We start from the raw sequence: 24275 nt of genomic DNA, 5'->3' as shown, positions 1-24275 counted from the left end.
AAATTGACAACTTTACCTGTCAAAGATGAAAGAACATTATTCCTGGATATCTAGCTTTCACTAGAATAATTAAAAGTGAAAATCTTCTCTCATCTCACATTTTCTCAAAACACACAACCTTTTGGACTTAGAGATTTGCTTCCTTGAAAATTCCCCAGGTGCTGCCTAGCCTACCTCCTGGGTTCCAGCCTGATCTAGTTATGTTCTTCCCTCAAGAAGCCAGTATATAAGAATTCTACTTCCATTTAGGATATGGAAGGACTATAAGATCATTAGCCCATTAGTAACATAAAGAAAAATCCAGAAAGTATAAAAAGCAAGAATATCTAATGTACAAGGAAGATTGAAAAACTGATTTCCAGAGAAATAAGTTCTGGCTGTTGACAGCTGGATGTCTATCAAAGTGGAGACTTGATAACGTTAAGAGGACAGGAAAGTTATTGTTGCTGATGGGCTTGGTGGAATAGATTGGAGTTTGTAAGACTTTACATTTGGAATCATCAATAATTTTCTCAGCATATCTATTCTCTTCTAATCCCCTTTCCCAGTGTTACAGGATAGTGACGGCCCCCAGTGAAAAGTGAAGGAATCCATGCATTCTTACCCATTTTCACAGTGGCTGGTATCAGTCTCTGCTAAGACAAAATATAAAGTTGAATCCCAGGTCTAAACCTTTCTAGCTCAAAGTTGATTAAATAAAAGTGATTTACAACAGAATTACAACAGTGCTAGACTTTGAGATCTGGTCTCACTTGAATTTATTTCAAATTTATTAAACCTGTACAACTTAATTCTTGGTTGTTTTTAAATGTTCTTCTTCCTATGTTGATTCCCAAACATAGGAAACAAAAAATTTCATCTGAGACTTGCATAAATTCAGCAAAAAAAAAAATCTTTTAAATATTGAGGTGAAATAAAGATATTCTTTTTTATTCTTGGGCTAAAAAATCACTGCAGATGGTGACTACAGCCATGAAATTAAAAAGATTCTTGCTCTTTGGCAGAAAAGCTATGCCAAACCGAGACAACATATTAAAAAGCAGAGACATCACTTTGCCAACAAAGGTCCATATAGTCAAAGCTATGGTTTGTACAGGACCCATGTACAGATGTGAGAGTTGGATCATAAGGAAGGCTGAGTGCTAAGAAGAATTGATGCTTTCAAATTGTGGTGCTGGAGAAGACTCTTGACAGTCCCTTGGACAGCAAGGAGATCAAACCAGTCAGTCCTAAAGGACATCAACCCTGAATATTCACTAAAGACTGATGCTGAAGCTAAAGCTCCAATACTTTGGCCACCTGATGTGATGAGCTGACTTCACTGGAAAAAACCCTGATGCTGGGAAAGACTGAGGGAAGGAGGAGAAGGGAGTGACAGAGGATGAGATGGTTGGATGCATTACTGACTCAAACTCAATGAACATGAGTTTGAACAAACTCCAGGAGATAGTAATGGACAGGGAAGTGTGGCATGCTGCAGTCCATGGGGTCGCACAGAGGTGAATATGACTTAGCAACTAAACAACAATTATGTCACTATGAAACATGTATTTAAGATATACATTATGTCATATGACAGATGTTGTGAGGCAGGTCTAAGAAACATGTCTAACCACTCTTTTAAAAAAATAAAGATTTGTTAGCTATACTGGAAATCTGTTGTGATATCACTTACCACAAAGGATCTACATGTCAATGCAATGAAAACATTTTAGATGTATAGACTTTTTATTCAGTGCAATCTGGAAGAGAGGTAAAACATAGGAGCTAAGGTCTCCAACACTGCAGTCAGAACTGGCATAACATGTTGACTTCTCTAGTTATGAGTAATGTAACTTGGGGTAAAACTTGGTTGTTGTTTGCATAGGTTTCTTTTTATTGAGATACAATTAACAAATAACGTTATACTAGTTTCAGAGGTGTACAGCCTAATGATTAAGTATTTGTATGTACTGTAAGATGATCACCACAATAAGTGTAGCTCACATTCATAACCATTCAGCTCCGTTCAGTTGCACAGGCATGTCCAACTCTTTGTGACTCCATGAACTGCAGCACACCAGGCCTCCCTGTCCATCACCAACTCCAGGAGTCCACCCAAACTCATGTCCATCGAGTCAGTGCTGCCATTGAACCATCTCATCCTCTGTCAACCCCTTCTCCTCCCGCCTTCAATCTTTCCCACCATCAGGGTCTTTTCAAATGAGTCAGCTCTTCACGTCAAGTGGCCAAAGTATTGGAGTTTCAGCTTCAACATCAGTCCTTCCAATGAATATTCAGGACTGATTTCCTTTAGGATGGACTAGTTGGATCTTCTTGCAATCCAAGGGACTCTCAAGAGTCTTTTCCAACACCACAGTTCAAAAGTATCAATTCTTTGGCACTCAGCTTTCTTTATAGTCCAACTCTCAAATCCATACATGACTACTGGAAAAACCATAACCTTGACTAGATGGACCTTTGTTGTCAAAGTAATGTCTCTGCTTTTTAATATGCTGTCTAGATCAGTCATTTTTTCTTATGATGATAACTTTTATGGTTTACTCTTTAAGCAACTATAGTTATCATGCTGTACATTATATCCCTATGACTTATTTGCCTTTTAGCTGGAAGTTTTTAGTTTTAAACCCTCATCACATATTTTTGCCCCAACACCTTCCCTTTCTTCCACCCACCTCTGACAATCATGAGTCTGCTCTCTGTATACAGGTACTCACTTTGTTTCGTTGTTTAGACCCACATATAAACTAGATCATACAATATTTGTCTATCCCTGTCTGACTTATTTCACTGAGCATTGTCCATCCATGTAGTTGCAACTGGCAGTATTTTTTTATGGCTGAAAAACATTCCATTGTTCCAATATTACACATACACACACACATACACACAATATGTGATACATATATATCACTTATTCTTTATCCCTTATCTACTAGTGGGCACTAATGTTGTTTCTATATCTCAATTATCGTAAATAACACTAGACTGAATATAAAGGTGCATATATCTTTTTGAATTATTTTCATTTTCTTATGATAGATACTTGGAACTGCTGGATACCATGGTAGTTTTATTGTTTATTGTGCTTGTGTGTTTTTTTTTTTTTTGAGAAACCTTAACACTGTTCTTCATAGTAGCTGTACCAGTTTACATTCTCACCAAACACTGGGACAGTTACATTCCTGACAATGCAAGTGTTCTCTTTCCTCCACATCCTCATCATCAACATTTATTCCCTGTGTTTTGCTAATAACCATTCTATGTACAGGGTGATATCTTATTGTGGATTTGATTTGCATTTCCCTTATGATTAGTGATGTTGACCACCTTTTCATGGACCTGTTAGAACCTGATTTTTTTTTTTAAATGTCTATTCAAATCCTCTGCCCAATTTTTAATCAGATTGCTGGATTTTATTTTATTTTTGCTGTTGAATTGTATGAGTTATTTTTTTTTTTTTTTTTTTTTGCATCTTAACCTCTTATAAGTTGTATGATTTACAAATATTTTCTTCCATTCTTAGGTTGCCTTTTCCTTTTGCTGGTAGTTTCCTTTGGTGTTGAGAAGTTTATTAATTTGGTGTAGCCCTGTTTGTTTGTTTGTTTTTTTCCTGTTTTCATTTGCTTTAGATGTCAAGTTCAAAAAAATCAAACCCAAGAATAATTAATGGCAACTGTATTTTCTTTTAGGAGTTTTATGACTTCAGGTCTTACATTCAAATCTTTGATCCATTTTGAATTAATTTTTGTGTATGGAATAAAATTGTGGTCCAGTTTCATTCTTTTATATATAACTATTTAGTTTTCCCTACACCGTTTATTGAAAAGGCTGTCCTTTCTCCCATTGTACTTTCCCAGCTACTTTGTTGTAAATTTGTTAGCCATGTATGTGTGGATTTATTTCTGGGCTCTTATTATGTACCATCAGAGAAGGCAATGGCACCCCACTCCAGTACTCTTGCCTGGAAAATCCCATGGACGGAGAGCCTGGGGGCTGCAGTCCATGATGTCAAGTCGGACGCGACTGAGCGACTTCACTTTCACTTTTCACTTTCATGCATCGGAGAAGGAAATGGCAACCCATTCCAGTGTTCTTGCCTGGAGAATCCCAGGGACGGGGGAGCCTGGTGGGCTGCCGTCTATGGGGTCACACAGAGTCGGACACAACTGAAGCGACTTAGCAGCAGCAGCAGCATTATGTACCACTGATCTTTGTATCTATGTCTATATTAGTAACACAGTTTTGATTACTATAACCTCGTAATATGTCTTAAAACCAAGAAGTGTGATGTCTCAGCTTTTTTATTCTTTCTCAAAATTAGTTTGGTTATCTGGGGTCTTCTATGGTCCATATGAACTTTCAGTTCAGTTCAGTCGCTGAGTCATGTCCAAATTTTTGTGACCTCATGGACTGCCGCATACCAGGCCTTCCTGTCCATCACCAACTCCCAGAGTCTACTCAAACTCATGTCCATTGAGTCGGTGGTGCCATCCAACCATCTCATCCTCTGTTGTCCCCTTCTCCTCCTGCCCCCAATCCCTCCCAGCATCAGGGTCTTTTCCAATGAGTCAACTCTTCGCATGAGGTGGCCAAAGTACTGGAGTTTCAGTTTTAGCATCATTCCTTCCAAAGAACACCCAGGACAGATCTCCTTTGGAATGGACTGGTTGCATATTCTTGCAGTCCAAGGGACTCTCAAGAGTCTTCTCCAACACCACAGTTCAAAAGCATCAATTCTTCAGTGCTCAGCTTTCTTCACAGTCCAACTCTCACATCCATACATGAATACTGGAAAAACAATAGCCTTGACTAGACAGACCTTTGTTGGCAAAGTAATGTCTCTGCTTTTCAATATGTTATCTATGTTGGTCATAACTTTTCTTCCAAGGAGTAAGTGTGTTTGAATTTCATGGCTGCAGTCACCATCTGCAGTGATTTTGGAGCCCAAAAAAATAAAGTCTGACACTGTTTCCACTTCTATTGCCATGAAGTGATGGGACCAGATGCCATGATCTTAGTTTTCTGAATGCTGAGCTTTAGGCCAACTTTTTCACTCTCCTCTTTCACTTTCATCAAGAGGCTTTTTAGTTCCTCTACATCTTCTGCCATAAGAGTGATGTCATCTGCATATGTGAAGTTATTGATATTTCTCCCGGCAATCTTGATTCCAGCTTGTGCTTCTTACAGCCCAGCATTTCTCATGATGTACTCTGCATATAAGTTAAATAAGCAAGGTGACAACAATATACAGCCTTGATGTACTCCTTTTCCTATTTGGAACCAGTCTGTTGTTCCATGTCCAGTTCTAACTGTTGCTTCCTGATCTGCATATAGGTTTCTCAAGAGGCAGGTCAGGTGGTCTGGTATTCCCATCTCTTTCAGAATTTTCCACAGTTTATTGTGATCCACACAGTCAAAGGCTTTGGCATAGTCAATAAAGCAGAAATAGAAGTTTTTCTGGAACTTTCTTGTTTTTTTGATGATCCAGTGGATGTTGGCAATTTGATCTCTGGTTCCTCTACCTTTTCTAAAACCAGTTTGAACATCTGGAAGTTCATGGTTCTTGTATTGTTGAAGCCTAGCTTGGAGAATTTTGAGCATTGCTTTGAAGTTTAAGATTGTTTTTTCTATTTCTGTGAAAAATGGTATTGGAACATTGTTGATGATTATATTAAGTCTGTTAATCACTTTGGTTACTATAGGCATTTTAGCAGTTATCTTTCCATTCCATGAACACATTCACTTGTGTCTTTTTCAATTTCTTTTATCATTGTTTTATAAATTTTAATGTACAGATTTTCATGTTCTCAATTAAATTTATTCTTAAGTATTTTATATAATTTTTATTGCATTATAATTGGATTTGTTTTCTTAATTTTTTTCTTGGATAGTTCAGTTTTAGTGAAGAGAACTGCAACAGATTTTTATATGTCATTTTGTATCCTTCAACTTTATTAAAGAAGTTGTAACCATTTTTGTGAATTCTTTAGGGTTTTCTTTCTTTAGGGTTTCTGGATGCTTTTCATTTATTTTTCTTTTCTAACTGCTCTGCCTAGGACTTTCAGTACTATGTAGAACAGATGTGGCAAGAGTAGGCATTCTTAATTTCTTCCTGATCTTAGAGGAAATGATTTCAAGTTTTCATTATTGATTATGGTGCTATTTTTGGCTTTTATTGCATTAAGGTACATTTCTTTTGTAATTTTTTTTAGAGTTTTTAATCATGAATGGCTGTTGAGGTTTGTCAAGTGCTTTTTCTGCATATATTAGGATGATCATACGGTTTTTATCCTTCATTTTGTTACTGTTGAGTACCATGGAAGCCCCAAGAATACTGGAGTAGGTAGTCATTCCCTGCTTCAGGGGATCTTTCTGACCCAGTGATCTCTCCCATTGCACGCAGTTTCTTTACTATCTGAACCATCAGAGAAGCCCTATCACAATTATTGGTTTGGAAAATTTGTACCATCTTTGCATTCTAGGGAGAAATTAAACTTGATCTAAGTGCAGAATCTTTTTACTGTGTTGTTAAATTCTGTTTGCTACTATATTGTTGAAGATTTTTGAAACTATTTTCCAATAGGGATATTGATGTAAAGTTTTCTTTTTCTTAGTCTACTTATTTATCTTCAGTATCAGGGTAATGCTGGTCCTATAAAATGAGTTTAGAAGTGGTATCTCTTCAACTTTTGGAAAGTTTGAGAAGGATTGTTATTAACTCTGTAAATATTTGGTAGAATTCATCAGCAAAACATCCTTGTCCTGGTCTCTTCTTTTTTAGATTGTTATTATTATTATTATTATTGATTCAGTCTCTGTCCTTGTTAATGGTCTGTTCAGATCTATTTTTTCATGACTCGGTCTTAGTAAGTTGTATGTTGTGTTTTTTTTTTAGTTTTTTTTTATTTTTAAAACTTTACATAATTGTATTAGTTTTGCCAAATATCAAAATGAATCCGCCACAGGTATACATGTGTTCCCCATCCTGAACCCTCCTCCCTCCTCCCTCCCCATACCCTCCCTCTGGGTCGTCCCAGTGCACTAGCCCCAAGCATCCAGTATCGTGCATCGAACCTGGACTGGCAACTCGTTTCTTACATGATATTTTACATGTTTCAATGCCATTCTCCCAAATCTTCCCACCCTCTCCCTCTCCCACAGAGTCCATAAGACTGTTCTATACATCAGTGTCTCTTTTGCTGTCTCGTAGACCGGGTTATTGTTACCATCTTTCTAAATTCCATATATATGCGTTAGTATACTGTATTGGTGTTTTTCTTTCTGGCTTACTTCACTCTGTATAATAGGCTCCAGTTTCATCCACCTCATTAGAACTGATTCAAATGTATTCTTTTTAATGGCTGAGTAATACTCCATTGTGTATATGTACCACTGCTTTCTTATCCATTCATCTGCTGATGGACATCTAGGTTGCTTCCATGTCCTGGCTATTATAAACAGTGCTGCGATGAACATTGGGGTACACGTGTCTCTTTCCCTTCTGGTTTCCTCAGTGTGTATGCCCAGCAGTGGGATTGCTGGATCATAAGGCAGTTCTATTTCCAGTTTTTTAAGGAATCTCCACACTGTTCTCCATAGTGGCTGTACTAGTTTGCATTCCCACCAACAGTGTAAGAGGGTTCCCTTTTCTCCACACCCTCTCCAGCATTTATTATTTGTAGACTTTTGGATCACAGCCATTCTGACTGGTGTGAAATGGTACCTCATAGTGGTTTTGATTTGCATTTCTCTGATAATGACTGATGTTGAGCATCTTTTCATGTGTTTGTTAGCCATCTGTATGTCTTTTTTGGAGAAATGTCTATTTAGATCTTTGGCCCATTTTTTGATTGGGTCATTTATTTTTCTGGAGTTGAGCTGTAGGAGTTGCTTGTATATTTTGGAGATTAGTTGTATGTTTTTAGAAACGTATTCATTTCTTCTAGGTTATCCATTATACTGGTATGTGATTGTTCATAGTAATCTCTTATAGTCCTTTATAAATTTTTGTCGTGTCAGTTGTGATGTTTCTGCTTTCATTTATTTTAGTTTTTCCTCTTTTTTCTTGATCAAATAAATGCATTTTAATTTTATCTTTTGTGTAATATTCTTTTTTTCTTGAAAGCTGCCATTCCTTTAATTTAAATACACACATATCTGATGTATTCTCAATGCCAAACACTGAGAATATAAATAGGTAAAAGTTCTTTAAGTTTAACTACTTCTAGTAGTTCTACTAGAACTTTAATTTAATTTAAACTTTAATTTAACTTTAATTTAAATACACACATATCTGATGTATTCTCAATGCCAAACACTGAGAATATAAATAGGTAAAAGTTCTTTAAGTTTAACTACTTCTAGTAGGCTTATTATTCAACCCTGACCCTTAATTAAATATAAAGTATTTTTCTCATTTTCTGTTTTTTTGTTTTATCTTTTTCAAATTGACAGATGACGTGAAGCTTGGATAGAGAATAAAGTGGCTAAAACAACCATATTCCAAAATGCTGGGATATATACTTCAACTAGGAAGATAAAATTAAGGAAAACAATCTGATTTTCATGAATTTGGGTTCAGAGTCCAATGACAAAGGCACAAGGTAAGATTAGATTTTTTTTTTTAATCTTGCCACTATTTGTTAAAATTGATCATTTAAACATATTGAACTTTTCTGGATCCCTAAATTCTGAGTTCTGATATGGAGTTCTGAGACAGAGTGATCTAGTTCTGAGATCATTTCTAAATTTAATAAAAATGTTATGATCTAGAAATGAGTGGTCTGACTCACTCACTGTATACCTAAGTGACCTCAGTATATTGGAAGACAAGTTGGGATAAGTTTCTTTTATTTATGAGAGAAATTTAACACAGGGAAATAAATAAGAACCAGTGAAGTATTAATATTTGAGTATGGAATTCTGTAAAAATTTCCTAGACACTTCTAACAGTAACATATGTGCATATACATGTACACACAGGTACACACACACACACATACATACATTCATACACACACACGTACATACATACATACATACATAAATATCCATTTCTTTTTCAAGTTATACAGGAGATATTTAGGGTAGAGAATTTTAACTGTATTCTTACTTGCTCCAAAATTTCTGACCTGAAAGATTTGCACTACTAAAGTTGTAAGCCATAGGTATGTAGCATATATCAAAATGCCTGGGATTCTCTCTGGTGGTTTCCTGACTAGGGTGAGTTTGACAGACTGCATTGTTACAGTTGTCATGATATACACAAGAAATACTCTGTGTGGGATCATCAGGGGTCATGGCATTTGTAATCTTCAGAAGAGGCAAGGAAAAAGAAATCTCACGTTTTGAAAACTGTCAAAGAAAGGCAGCATTGAGAATAATACCTAGGGGAATATAGGACTTCTGGAGAATTTTGAAGGCAATTTAGAAAACGCTATTCAGAAGTTACATGAGCAAGTGCATATATTTACTTTTAACTATAATTTTACTTTGTAAGGCAATGCTTACTTGCATTAGATGGGACTTCTACATTTACAGAGAACCAAGAAAAATTCACATGATCATGAGAAAAGAATTAGATGAAGTTTTGGATATATTTATATGTAAATACCAAGCTAACCTGAACTAATAGGATGACATTGTTCTTTTTTCCTATGAAACCAATAAAAAAATGTTTCTAATTCCAAATATTTCGAAGTGTGTATTTTGGAAACAGAGAATGAGAATCATTTTTTCAGCTCAAGGTCTCCCCCACAGAGCTACCCAAGTTAGTTCCTAACACAAACAAATATAATTATGCTACTTTTCTTTCTACTCCCAGCTGTGTATGAAATTAAGTCTAACCTTCTATGTGCAGCCATCTCAATGTGACCTAACTTGCCTCCACAGCTCCTTATTTGGTATCCTTCCTCCTCAACTCCTTACAACTTGTGACCAAGCTGAGCCTCTGTTTCTTAAGCACTTTGATTTTTAATGTGTTGTTTCTCTGGAGAACAGTGGTTCTTAATTGAGGACAATTGTGGCCCCACCAACCTCAGGACATTTAGCAGTAGCTGAAGACATTGTTGATTGTCATGACTGGGTATTTACTATTGGCATCTAGTGAGCAGAGGCCAGAGATGTTGTTAATATACTACAAGGCACTGAAGTGTTTTCCTCCTTCTGCCCCCTCAACAAGACTTATTTGTCCAAAATATCAGTAGTACTGAGATTCAGAAACACGGATGTTGAATAATATATCCTCCTTCTATACCTGGTGAAATTCTCTTCGTTTTTTATCCTTCATATCAGCTCTAATGTTATTTTCTCCATGAAAATGCTCTCAGTTTCCTTGACTCCATTTATGCTTCAAAAATTCTTTATCTCTTGTATCACACATACGATGTTGTATTGAAATTACTTACACATGCCTCACTAGACTGAACTGTTTAAGGACAAGACTTAAGCTTTATTTCAGTGCTCAAAACCTGTCATATGGAAGGAACTCAAAAAGTATCAGTTATTGAAACATAAATGACACCCGATAGTGCCTTATTCATAGAAGGTACTTACCTTTTGCCTACTGTTATTTGATAATCTTACACTTCATGATGATTTGCCTCATCTCTAAAATAGATAAAAGATCCTATGTTAATAGTTGAATAAATTAGTTAATACATGTAAATCATTTGAGCAATGGCTTCCACAGACTAAGCACTGCATAAATGTTAGTTTTTATTTTAAAATATTGCTTATTCCTAATGTTTGTGATTTTACTATAGTTTTTATACAGTAAAACTAACTATAAAATGTTGAATCAAAACATCATATCCTTATCTGTGACTTAAAGTGTCAATCAATCACTTCCCAAACATTTGCATGCAATATTTACCTACCCTTCTCAGGAAAGTATCTATTTATAAATAGAAGCAATGTTTTATTATTTTCAGCCTCAAATATCTTATTTATATATGTATGACAAATCCATTTTTATAAGCAAAAAATCTATACTTGTGTCTTTATATTCAAATCTCAAATCTTAGGATCTTAGTATGTTAATGATACAGTTATAGTCGAAAGGTAAATATTTCAGTTGCCTACATTTATGGTATCAGGCATTGGGTTTGAGGCTATTGAACAGCATGGACTTATCTACCATTGTATAACTATAAATTGGGACTCGCATTCATTTTTAAGTTAATTTTGAAAGAAATATATTTTGGGTCTACTCTCATCTCAGCCCAAGTAAAACCATTAAAATTTCCTCTTTAGTAGCAAGCAGGGAGCTGCTGGGTGTGGTGTAGAAATAAGGTCATGCATATCAGTCTATCCATAAATATTTAAGGCCATGTGATTAGGTGTGATTATAATAATGGGCTCTAGATGGTTGGGTAAAGTTTCAAGATCTGACATTAGTTTATTGAATTAATGGCTTGTGACATAAGGATAGGGACTCTTTAAATGAGTTCATTTCTAGCAGTCATTTCAGCATCTCAAAAGCCCCCAACCTTATCAGAATTGTGAATTACTTGAATCTAAAAACATTAGGCAGAAACATAATAACCACCCTCTAGAGATGACTGCTTCTTCCTGGTTCAGTTATTAGAAAAGAAAATCAAACAGGTGAATCAAGTGAATAAAAGAGATAATCAAATTCAATGTGTCAGTAAACTCTCAAATCTATTCTTATGTTATCATAATTGCATTACCCAGACTCTCTATGTGAGTAACTGAGCAGAAATTCTCCTGTCTTCAATTCTGTTATCTAACACAAGAAAGTAAAACAATGAGAAACAAAGTGAAAGATAAATAGAAAAATAATTAGTGGGATTTCTTCCAAAAGTCATAGCAGATAGGATATGGGATAGAAAAATCTGGACTGATAACTTAAAGAGGGTTGTCATGAAACCTTCTTAAAAAAAAAATCAATTCTTTACAATATTGTATTGGTTTTGTAAATTTAAAAAAAATCAATTCTTTATCTCTGGCTCTAGCTCTCTATCTTTTGTTTAACACATATATGTATGTATATATGTGAACATATATGCATGTTAATGTATGTGTTCAATATGTGTATTCATGGATGCACACATGTATGTGTGCATTACATACATGTATATGTTAGTAGATAAATCATATTAAACACAAACACACATATATATATATCAGATCAGATCAGTCGCTCAGTCGTATCTGACTCTTTGTGACCCCATGAATCGCAGCATGCCAGGCCTCCCTTGGAGTCACAAAGAGTTGGACATGACTGAGCAACTAACACACACAGGTAGAGCGGGACATGACATGACTCAGTCATGTCCAACTCTTTGTGACTCCAAGGACTGTAGCCTGCCAGATTCTTCTGTCCACGGAATTCTCCAAGTAAGAATACTGGAGTAAGTTGCTGTTCTCTTCTCCAGGAGATCTTCCTGATCCAGTTTTCCCAATCGAGGGATCCAACCCGGGTCTCCTGCATCCAGGCGGATTCATTACCATCTGAGCCACCAGGAAAGTTTATAGACTAATATATATAGTATACCAAATGGGCCAGGAAGATTCGCTGGAGAAGGAAATGGCAACTCACTCCAGTATTCTTGCCTGGAGAATCCCATGGACAGAGGAGCCTGGCAGGCTGCAGTCCATGGGGTCGCAAGAGTCAGACACGACTTAGTGACTAAACCACCACCAATATATTCTAACATATTGTATTAGTATATAAATCACATATTAAACATATATATATATAATAGTCTTACCAGTGTGAGTGTATATACACACATATATGCATGTATACATATACACACATGTATGCATATGTGTGTATACATACATGCATATGTGTGTATATGCACACATGCACTTACCTTGGTAAGGCTATTATCCTTTGCTAACTCTCAGTGTAGGTGTAGGATTCACAGAGAAATCAGAAATAATTTATGTTCTCCAGAAATCAGATAAATATAATTAATAGACATCTGTTGATTCTGTCTTCCAGCATCATTCTTCTGATGGTAATCACAGCCTGATTTTGCTTACAAAAAAAAAAAATCTCTTTTTATATCTACCACAATCCTTATATTCCATTCCTTAATAAGAGTACTTGCTTGGGTGATGAACACATGGAATCTGCTTAGTCCACAGATTTGTGCTAAAATAATCAAAAAATGGAGTTCATTTTCTGCAGAGTGTTTAGTTAGTAAGATATAAACCTGAAACCTCCAGAGTGGAAGTCAAATCCAAAGTGAAAGTCCATCCGTGAATAATCATGACATAGAGAAAATCAGAGATGATACATAGAGATGTACTTCTGTGAATATGTATATTGACAAGTATTTTTTTATCATTTGCATTAGAGTATTAGCTAGGATCATGCTTGGTTGCAAGTAACAGAAAAGAAAAAAAAATTCTGTTTTTATTTCCTCAAGCAATAAGAAGTGTGTAGACAGGCAGCTCAGGAGCAGTGCTATAGGGGCCTATTGTGATCAGCATTGCACACTCCTCTCTTTCTGACTTATCACTCTTTGCATGGATTTCTCAACCTCATGGTCACAAGGTGGCTCCTGCTCATACTCATTTTCCTCTCTCATAGGCACCTGGATCATACTTCAGGCAAGAAGAAGCAGGGAAAGATGAAGGCAAAAGATACATTCACACTCATCAAACTGACACTGCACAAAATCTGGGTCCTGTTAGAAGGAGGAAGAGGAGTCATATATTCAGTATACAGATACCATCAATTTCTAAAACTTGCAATTTCTATCACTTGCAATTTAAAAAATAATAAGTCAATACATAAAAATTATCTGCTTTAAAATATAACATGTATTTCATATTAGATATGTGCTAAAGGGTTATAGAAGTATAAAGGAGAGAGAGAATAGAATTGGAATACATTCACAGGGGAAATAACACATAAGCTGAACATTAAAGGACAGGAAGGTGTTAACCTTGAGGAGAAATAGGAAAGATACTATATTATATACAAGACAAGCATCATCTGGGAAGTTATTGAGGCAGGAAAGAAAATGACATTCAAAGAATAACTAGATACTTGGAGGGGTTGGTGCAAAATTTACTTGGGAAGAAATAGTAACAAGTAAATACTTATTTGGATATTATACTGAAGTGTGAAGGTGGCTGTGGGAACAGGTCAGAGGAACAGCTCAGTATGTTCTTTCTACTACATAACTGTGGATGGCCCCATCAGGACTGCCTCTGATTCATGACTTGGGGTCCAAGAAGGAAATGGAAGGAAAATGGAACCGACTTGTGAGAGTAGAACAGTTGATCCTTGGTATAGCTGGTGACTACTTCCAGGACCCCTCTGCCTCCTGCCATGTTTTTGGCAGATAGCAAAATCTTCAGATGCATAAGTCCCTTACTTAGCACTCTGTACCCATGGGTTTGAATTCAGGGACCAAGGAGGGTAATGATTCTACCCCGTGGAACCTGAATGTGGAACCATCTCCTAGGTGAACCCAGAGGATAGAGCTTCAAGCAGATATCCTCAAGCCTTGAAATTAAATGGAATTTGCCCTGCTAGGTTTCAAGCTAATGCAAATAGGGTTTGAAATAATCTTCCCTTCACCACCAGCTTTGTATTCATAGAGGATGGTATCACCTTTGAGCACACTTACATGTGTATCATATACTTTAGAGAAACGGAATCACCAAAGTACTGCCAAAACTAATAAGTAAATTCAGCAACCAGGGATTTAAAGAGTGTAGAAGATATGGCAAGTCTTCCATGGAAATCAGTTGGTAAAGATTAGTCACTTAAAGTGGGCTTCTTCTGTGGCTCAGTGGTAAAGAATCTGCCTGCAACACAGAAGACACAGGAGATGTGGGTTCAATTCCTGGGATGGGAAGATCCCCTGGAAGAGGGCGTGTCAACCGACTCAAGCATGCTTGCCTGGAGAATCCCATGGACAAATAAGCCTAGTGGACTATACTCCATGGGGTTGCAATGCGTTGGACAGTACTGATGTGACTTGGCATGCATGCGTTTGAGAAGCACATCCTGTTATTCAGAATAAAGCTCTGAAGTGAGCCCTTTGTAGATGGTGAGGTGTATAGTAAGCATTTAACAAAAAGATGCATCAGTTTCCTTATTTCTTAGAACCATTGCCTTTCACACTGGTGAAAGTGTGATGCCAGTTTCATAGGAGAAAAGGAACTAGACATAATTGTCAGAAACCACTGGAGAGTCTTTATACTCCTTCATATCAATGACTAGTAGAATAAAATATGCAAGCTTATTTTTACAGCATGGACTAATTACTTGCAACTTTGTAAAAATCTATTTTCATAAATTACAATGTTATTTTTATTTTATATTGTTTTATTTCAAATTGCTCATGATAGAGGCTATTAATACTTCACTGTTACAGTGGAATATTAAATTCTGTGTATTACAGTGTTAAATTCTGATTTCAAGGATGAAGGAAGTATATCATTCAGTATCCTCCGTGAAGATAACTTTTTCTTGAATGTATTTCATGTTACAGAGGCAACTACTGCACATTCCGTTTACTGGTAATATTTTCACAGCCCTGATGTTCTAGCTTTAAGTATGCTTTCAATAAGCTCCACTTTGTGAATTCTACATCCCACCACAAATACAAAACAACACCCTTCACAGAGAGAGATAGCTAAATGCTTGGATAATTCATATCTTTACAGATGCATAAAAGTATAATACTTTCTTGTTTAAAGTGCAATCAAACCTCACAATAATAAGATATTGTTAAAATAAACAGTAAGTCATTTATGAACTATAAATCAATTTGCATAATGCAAACAATACATATCTGTTGGCCGCGAGAATACATGGATGGCTTTGAACTAAATTAACAGTTATCTGTGGTAGGTTTAGAGTTACTTTTTTTTCATTACTAGTATTTTGGGATGTATATTGCTGTCACATAAATAATTATGGGGGCTTATGTAAGAAAAATAATATCAGCATTTTTGTGTTTGTTATACAGAACTGTGTTTTTTGGTTGTTGTTGATGTAAACATTTTCTAGAATTCGATTTGTCTTGTTCAGTTCCCAGTGTGAGTGTATAGAACTGTTATTATCTGTTTGCAGATCTAGGCTAGGTTCAAAATTATTGATTTAAGTGTAAAACATTTTATACTCCGGAAGATTATTTTTGAAATTTCAATTTGTCGAAATCAGTTACCTTTATCTATGTATAACTGCATAAAGAAACTATTTCTAGCTGTATATTTGCTTAGCGTATACATGGCTTTATCTAATCAATAGAAATATACACTTTAAAGTGGAATAACAAAAGAAGAAAAAGAAAAATATTAGGTCACTAGATGGTGCCATGATGTTATTTTTTACTTTATTGTCAGGGATCTTGGAAAGATATCACAATTATTTTTAAGAGGCATAATTTCAAGTACCATTCAGAGCAAAAAGTAAACTTAATCCTTACTTATAACATGGACATTTTAGAGAGAAATGTTATTAACCAAATAAAGAAAGAAGGAAAGAATTACACTAGACAATACTGAATTAAAATGGATTAAAGTACTCCAATAAGCACTGTGGACAAATTTTCACAGTATCAAGCTAGAACGGTTTAATGTGAAGAAATTTTATACTGGATTTTTAGACTGAGTTTAGTAGTTGTTCCTAAAACCAGTTGTAATTACTTACCTCATATGTAAATGCACACAGAAAATAACACCCTTTCCTAGACTACTCATCAAAGTCAAAATTCCTTGCAGTTTTTAAAATAAGCAATTTTTTTTTTTACATGAGTTGTATTTAAGGACTTCTGTTTAATCAGGTGTTTCTTTGATAGATGAGCCTGGGTCCTGTGTCTTTTGTTGTTGTTATTATTAAGCAAAAACAATCTTGGTTAGAATATTTCCTGATTGGCATTTTCTCCATATGGTTGATATTAACAAAGAAACTGCAACTGGAGTGGCAGTTTTTCAAACAAACATATTTCACCACACCTGAAACAAATCAAGAATAACATTCTTGTCTTTGGAAATGTCAGAACTTGTTGCCAGAGTTATAGGTAAAAACACTGCTTGGAGAAATGTAGAAGCCTGAGAGAGGCTCATTTGCATTTCTAAACTTCCCCACTGGCATAATTACTCTGCGGAGAGAAAAGGAGTTTCTCCCTCTTGAATCCTCAACCACCATTCACATGCACAACGTTCAAGGGATCTAGCAATTTTAGATACTTTGTAGGTTTAATGGTGGAGGAGAGGAGAAAGACTTAAAAGTCTCAAAGTGCTTCTTTATTTCTCTCATTATTGGAAACAGTTTAACAGTGCACTTCCAGGTCTTCCTTTTAACAGAATTTGCTCTTTTCCACATTATTATTCAACATGAAAACTGATTTTTTTTTTTTTAACCCAGATAGAACAACAAGGAACCTTTCAAAAAAGGTGCAGGTTTTAGTGTCAGATAGATTTAGATCTACCTTTGATAACAAAATTCAGTGTTCCCCAAACACTGATCTGTGATGTTTCTGAAGATAAGTCAAGAATTTGTTTAATGTTACCAAGAGCACCATCTCTAACTGCCACAGTGCAAGTGATGGATTTTGGATTGAAAGCAGGGAACAAACAAAGGGGATAAGGTTATTCCTCAGGAATATTTCTTGTTTTCTTTAGACAAGATGGGTGCTTTACTCACTTATGTTTAAATTATTACTCCACCCCAAAGTTGACAAATTAATATCTAATAAGACACTGTTGCATGGGAAGAGTTTATAGCTCTGCTGTAAACTCATTTGGGGGATGGGCTGCTTTGATGTGATTTACAGTAAGGTTGGGCTTGTCTCTGGCTTAGGTGAAGATGTAGTTAACAGATTATTCATACCGCTGCTTGATACTCTGTTTTACAGCGTGTTTCCCAGGGGACATTAGCTTGTAACAACCTTTTTCTTCCTTGATGGCTATTAATGATACTTGGCACTGCTTTTCTTTAACAGGCTGTGTACAATTAAACATAGAGGTTGACATTTTGGTGTTAGCTAAAATGGTATACATATATGCTGATAGTGAAGTGAAAGTCGCTCAGTCGTGTCCCACTCTTTGTGAGCCCATGGACTATAGTCCATGAAATTCTCTAGTCCAGAATACTGGAGTGGGTAGCCTTTCCCTTCTCCAGGGAATCTTCCTGACCCAGGAATTGAACCAGGGTCTCTTGCACTGCAGATGGATTCTTTACCAACTGAGCTATCAGGGAAGTCCTAAATGCTGATAGCCTTATCTGAATTCATAAGAGTTTCATTTAATAGGTACAGGATGCTGCTGCTGCTGCTAAGTCGCTTCAGTCGTGTCCGACTCTGTGCGACCCCATAGACGGCAGCCCACCAGGCTCCTCCGTCCCTGGGATTCTCCAGGCAAGAACACGGGAGTGGGGTGCCATTTCCTTCTCCAATGCATAAAAGTGAAAAGTCAAAGTGAAGTCGCTCAGTCGTGTCCGACTCTTAGCGACCCCATGGACTGCAGCCTACCAGGCTCCTCCATCCATGGGATTTTCCAGGCAAGAGTACTGGAGTGAGGTGCCATTGCCTTCTCCAATAGGTGCAGGAGCCAAAAAGAATAAAATATTCCAAGTTTTTGCTTAAAATATTGATCTCAGTCCAAGCCATTGCTTAATTTGGATCTCTTTTATTGAGCCAGGGTTTCCCCCAAGACCACATAAGCCTTGCTTTCTTCCCTATTAGCCAAAGAATTTTACAGTTATCAGTGAAACACTATGTCCTAAGCACCCGTGACAATGTTTTATAGGCATTCTCTCCTCTGCCCACCATTACTGAGTAAAAGGACTATTATTAACCTTACTCTATGGTAGAGGGAATGGGGGCTGGAAGTGGTTAAATGATTTGCTCAAAGGCACTGAGATAGCGCACAATATGGTGAAGAGCTGTTAACTGCAACCTAGGACCCGAGCGCCACAGAAGTTTATGTAGGTTTTATGAAGATAGCGTGAAAGAAGTATCAAAACCTTTCTATGGGGACTTCCCTGGTGGTCCAGTGGTTAAGACTTTGCCTTCCAATGCAGGGGGTGTGGGTTAGATTCCTGGTCAGGGAGCTAAGATCCCATGTGCCTTGAGGCCAAACCAAAACATAAAAAGAAACAACATTGTAACAAATTTGACAAAGACTTTAAAAATTGTCCATATTAAAAAATAAAGCATTCAAAAAAAACTTTTCTGTGGTCAGAGAAAGCAGTGGTTTTGGTGACATAAAGTAGGTAAAAACCTGAGAATTTCTCTCCCCCATCCAAAAATGGTAATGTGTTTCATCTTAGATAGATTATTATCATCTGTCCAGAGGGATCTCATTTGGACTATCACGTTTACTTGCCCAGCATCTGTTTCTCTTTTTTGTTTTCCTTTTCTCTCTTGCTACCATCTAGAGCCGTCAATTAAGGCAGTCCAACCTACTGTGACCAGTGGTGGCCGGTGGCTCCAATTAGTCAATCACATCATCTTCTTAAGAATTCACATCTTGTTCTTCCCTGGTGGTCCAGTGGGTAAGACTCTGGACTCCCAGCGCAGGGAAAGTGGGTTCGATCCATGGTCAGGGAAGTAGATCCCGCATGCCACAGCTGAAGATTCCACCTGTAGCAACTAATCATCCTGTGTGCCACAACAAAGTCTGGCACAGCCAAATAAAAAACTAAATGTTAAAAAGAAAAGAATTCATATCTTTATAAGTGTGACCCAAAGGCTCAAATCAATTGAGATGAAGGAGTTGGTTATCCTGATGACTGTACCCTGAGGACATGTCCATTAGTTCCTGGCACAAGACACCTAGAGTCCCCATTTCTTAGCCCTCCTGCAATTGTTTCTTTTCCATTGATGCCATGGTTACTTCACATTCTTTATGAACCTAAGCTCTCTTGTCAATAAGATACACATAATAATTTAATAAAAGACTCCTGATAGCTGTTTTGGGATTTATTTAAATAATATAAACAAAATATTGGGCACATTATCTGACATGTAATAATGGCTCACATGTTAGTTAAATTCCCTGCTTCCGAAATCTAACAAAAAACATTTCTACCCCCTTCAGGCATCAATATGTTGTAATTTATTCTCTATCAACACCTATACTTGAAACATCATTTGATCCTATTGTATTGTCTTCCTCACCCCCTCAGTATCCCCACTGTTGTCCTAACGCCCTTACCTGATGATGTGTCATTGATTAAATATCGAGTTTTCCCTTTCTTTTCTAATTTGATTTTGAAGAACAAGATTATCAAATTCTTGAGAGTGAGAGTGTCTTACTTAGTCCAACAGTTGTGAAAATTGGGTTGCGTCGGAGGGGAAGCAGAGGTAGGGAAAAGTGACTGGGTTGCGGGGGGGGGGGAGATAAAACAGTTTTAAACTACATTGAAATTTGAATTGAAACATGTTCTGAAAATGTGCCATTTCTGTTTATACAAGGCTGTTTTGAGAAGGATTTAAAGTTACAATATTCAGATTAGTGGCAGACATTCTCTGTACCCAGCTTTGCACATGCTGATCAATGAGGCATAAAGATATAATTGGTTTATAGACACATTTGTTGGAATGTATTTACCAAGCTTTTAAACACCACATTTATGTTTTGAGCCTAAATCATCAGCAAATGAATTTCAGCATTAAAAAAAGGGAGTATCTCTGAGATATTAGCTAATTTATCTGTATATTGACATTAAAAGTTCCTACCACTCTGTTTTAAGGAATTCATTTTAAGGCATGCCAAGAAGGAATTAATTAAAGTGCAATTTGGCAGCAAAATGTCTTTATGGAAAAGTCCAGAGGCCTCTCCTATAGAAATGATCAGTTAAATAGACTAAATCGATTTTTTAAAGTATTAAATTATCTGTTTATGTTTCTAGCTCTAGTGAAAGTTGTTCTTGCTCATAGCAAGATAGAGATTGAAATTTGGCTGTGGCTTGGGGCATTGTTTTCTGGATATCCTAGTCTTATTTTTCATAAGCCAACTTTTAAAAACTCTGGAGAGGTATATACAGAAAATAATGCATTGAAGATAAGTTCTTCTTACTATAAGTTTTTGAACCCAAATTCTATGCAGTATTTGTTCCTCAGCCAAGCTGTATTTTGTAATTAAGGAAAATAAATACAAATAGCAAATGTTGGAGGCGGTCTGGAGAAAAGGGAACCTCCTACACCATTGGTGGGAATGTAAGTTGGTGCAGTCACTATGGAAAGCAGTATGTAAGTTCCTCAAAACACTAAAAATAAAGTTGCCATATATCCAGCAATCCCACTCCTGGGCATGTATCCAGACATAACTATAATTAAAAACACATGTACCCCTATGTTCATTGCAACACAATTTACAAAACCAAGATATTTAAGCAACCTAAATGTTCATCAACAGATTAACGGATAAAGAAGATGTGGTACACACACACACACACACACACACACAATGGAACATTACTCAGCCATGAAAAAAATAAAATAATGCCATTTGCAGTAACATGGACAGTCTCATACTAAGCAAAGTAAGTCAGAAAGAGAAAGGCAAATGCCATATGATATAACGTATCTAAAGTCTAAAATATAATACAAATGAACATACCTATGAAACAGCAACAAACTCACAGATATAGAGAACAGATTTGTGGTTACCAGCAGGGAGCAGTGCAGGGAGGCAGAAGGATTGGGGTTTGGGATTAGCAGATGCAAACTATTATATCTGGATTGTATAAACAACAAGGTCCTTCTATATATCACTGGGAACTATATTCAATATCCTGTGAGAAACCGTAATGGAAAATAATATGAAAAAGAATATATGTGTGTGTGTATGTATGTATAACTGAATAACTTTGCTGTACAGCATTTATTAACACATTTAACATTTAAAAATCAACTGTTGTTCATTAAAATTAAAACTTAGATAAAATAAGGGGGAAAAAAGAAACAAATATAAGTTCCTCCCACAGCCATGGAAAGTGTGATGATTTGCAATGGTCTCTTCATATATATTCTCAGAATCCTTATCATCACAGCATTTCCCAGGGAGCTACTGCTGGTAGATTGATACAGGTATATGGAATGAATTTCATCTGCTACTGCTATTTAGGGCATTAGAGTAACTCTAGAGATGAGATCATCAAATGAAAGTATTTAAACATTTTGTGAAGACTAACTAAAACATATACTCTCCAGGAAAATAAAAGCGTAATAGAAATAGAAAATAAACTTCAAATATAAAAAATATATATTGCATCGATCACTATAACTATTGACACAACTTTTTGGATAAAGTTTATAGAGAATTCCCACTGTTATGATCTCATCGTATTTAAACCTCATAGCCACTCTTTCATGTTGATATGATCACTGTCTCATTTGGAAATCAGAGAAATGAACCACAGAGAGGCTATTTTTCTTGAGGGCACATAACTTATTACGTAGAGTCCACACTGGACCTTTTAACTCTATCATATACATTGCATCGTAAGAGTAAATTGCAATCATGATATGTAAGTGAAGTGAAGTGAAGTTGCTCAGTCGTGTCCGACTCTTTGCGACCCCATGGACTGTAGCCTACCATGCTCCTCCGTCCATGGGATTTTCCAGGCAAGAGTACTGGAGTGGGTTGCCATTTCCTTCTCCAGGGGATCTTCCTGACCTAGGGATCGAACTTGGGTCTCCCACATTGTAGGCAGATGTCTTACCATCTGAGCCAAGTACACTATTAAACTGACAGTAGGAAATTTCCTTTTATAAGAATTTTACATTGGACCACTCTAAATCTGTCTCCTACTACCCCATGAATCACAGCACGCCAGGCCTCCCTGTCCATCACCAACTCCCAGAGCTCACTCAAAGTCAGGTCCATCGAGTCGGTGATGCCATCCAGCCATCTCATCCTCTGTTGTCCGCTTCTCCTCCTGCCCTCAATCCCTCCCAGCATCAGGGTCTTTTCCAATGAGTCAGCTCTTCACATGAGGTGACCAAAGTATTGGAGTTACAGCTTCAGCATCAGTCCTTCCAATGAACACTCAGGAATAATCTCCTTTAGAATGGACTGGTTGGATCTCCTTGAGATCCAAGAGACTCTCAAGAGTCTTCTCCAACACAACACCACAGTTCAAAAGCATCCATTCTTTGGTGCTCGGCTTTCTTCACAGTCCAACTCTCACATCCATACATGACTACTGGAAAAACCATAGCCTTGACTAGATGAACCTTTGTTGGCAAAGTAATGTCTCTGCTTTTTAATATGTTGTCTAGGTTGGTCATAACTTTCCTTCCATGGAGTAAGCCTCTTTTAATTTCATGGCTGCAGTCACCATGTGCAGTGATTTTGGAGCCCCAAAAAATAAAGTCTGATACTGTTTCCACTGTTTTCCCATCTATTTCCCATGAAGTGATGGGACCAGATGCCATGATCTTCATTTTCTGAATGTTGAGCTTTAAGCCAACTTTTTCACTCTCCTCTTTCATTTTCATCAAGAGGTTTTTTAGTTCCTCTTCACTTTCTGCCATAAGGGTGGTGTCATCTGCATATCTGAGGTTATTGATATTTCTCCTAGCAATCTTGATTCCAGCTTGTGTTTCTTCCAGCTGAGTGTTTCTCATGATGTACTCTGCATATAGTCACAAGGAGTCGGACACGACTGAGTGACTGAACTGAACTGAACTGATGAATGAAGATGAGCTCTAGGGGATTATTAGATATTAACAATAATAACAAAGTCTTAAATTGTACTTTCTATTTGCCAAGTCCTGTACCAAACCACTTCTGTTGTTTCAATGATTTCATCCATGTAAATGGTCTTTCATAACTAATGGTTGACATGCAAATTGTTTGCTTCTTTAATATTCAAATTCAGATAATAGGTACCAATAGTAAAAATGTTATTCAGGTATTAAAACATCAAAAAAATGGGCCAAAGAACTAAATAGACATTTCTCCAAAGAAGACATACAGATGGCTAACAAACACATGAAAAGATGCTCAACATCAGTCATTATCAGAGAAATGCAAATCAAAACCACTATGAGGTACCATTTCACATCAGTCAGAATGGCTGTGATCCAAAAGTCTACAAATAATAAATGCTGGAGAGGGTGTGGAGAAAAGGGAACCCTCTTACACTGTTGGTGGGAATGCAAACTAGTACAGCCACTATGGAGAACAGTGTGGAGAGTCCTTACAAAACTGGAAATAGAACTGCCTTATGATCCAGCAATCCCACTGCTGGGCATACACACTGAGGAAACCAGGAGGGAAAGAGACACGTGTACCCCAATGTTCATCGCAGCACTGTTTAT

This window comes from Bos grunniens, chromosome 18 (genome assembly GCF_055505025.1).
Source record: "Bos grunniens cultivar Pamir isolate PY7600 chromosome 18, Bosgru_T2T1.0, whole genome shotgun sequence".
Taxonomy (NCBI): domain Eukaryota; kingdom Metazoa; phylum Chordata; class Mammalia; order Artiodactyla; family Bovidae; genus Bos; species Bos grunniens.
The sequence above is the reverse complement of the archived record's forward strand: the minus strand, read 5'-3'. Positions refer to the sequence as shown.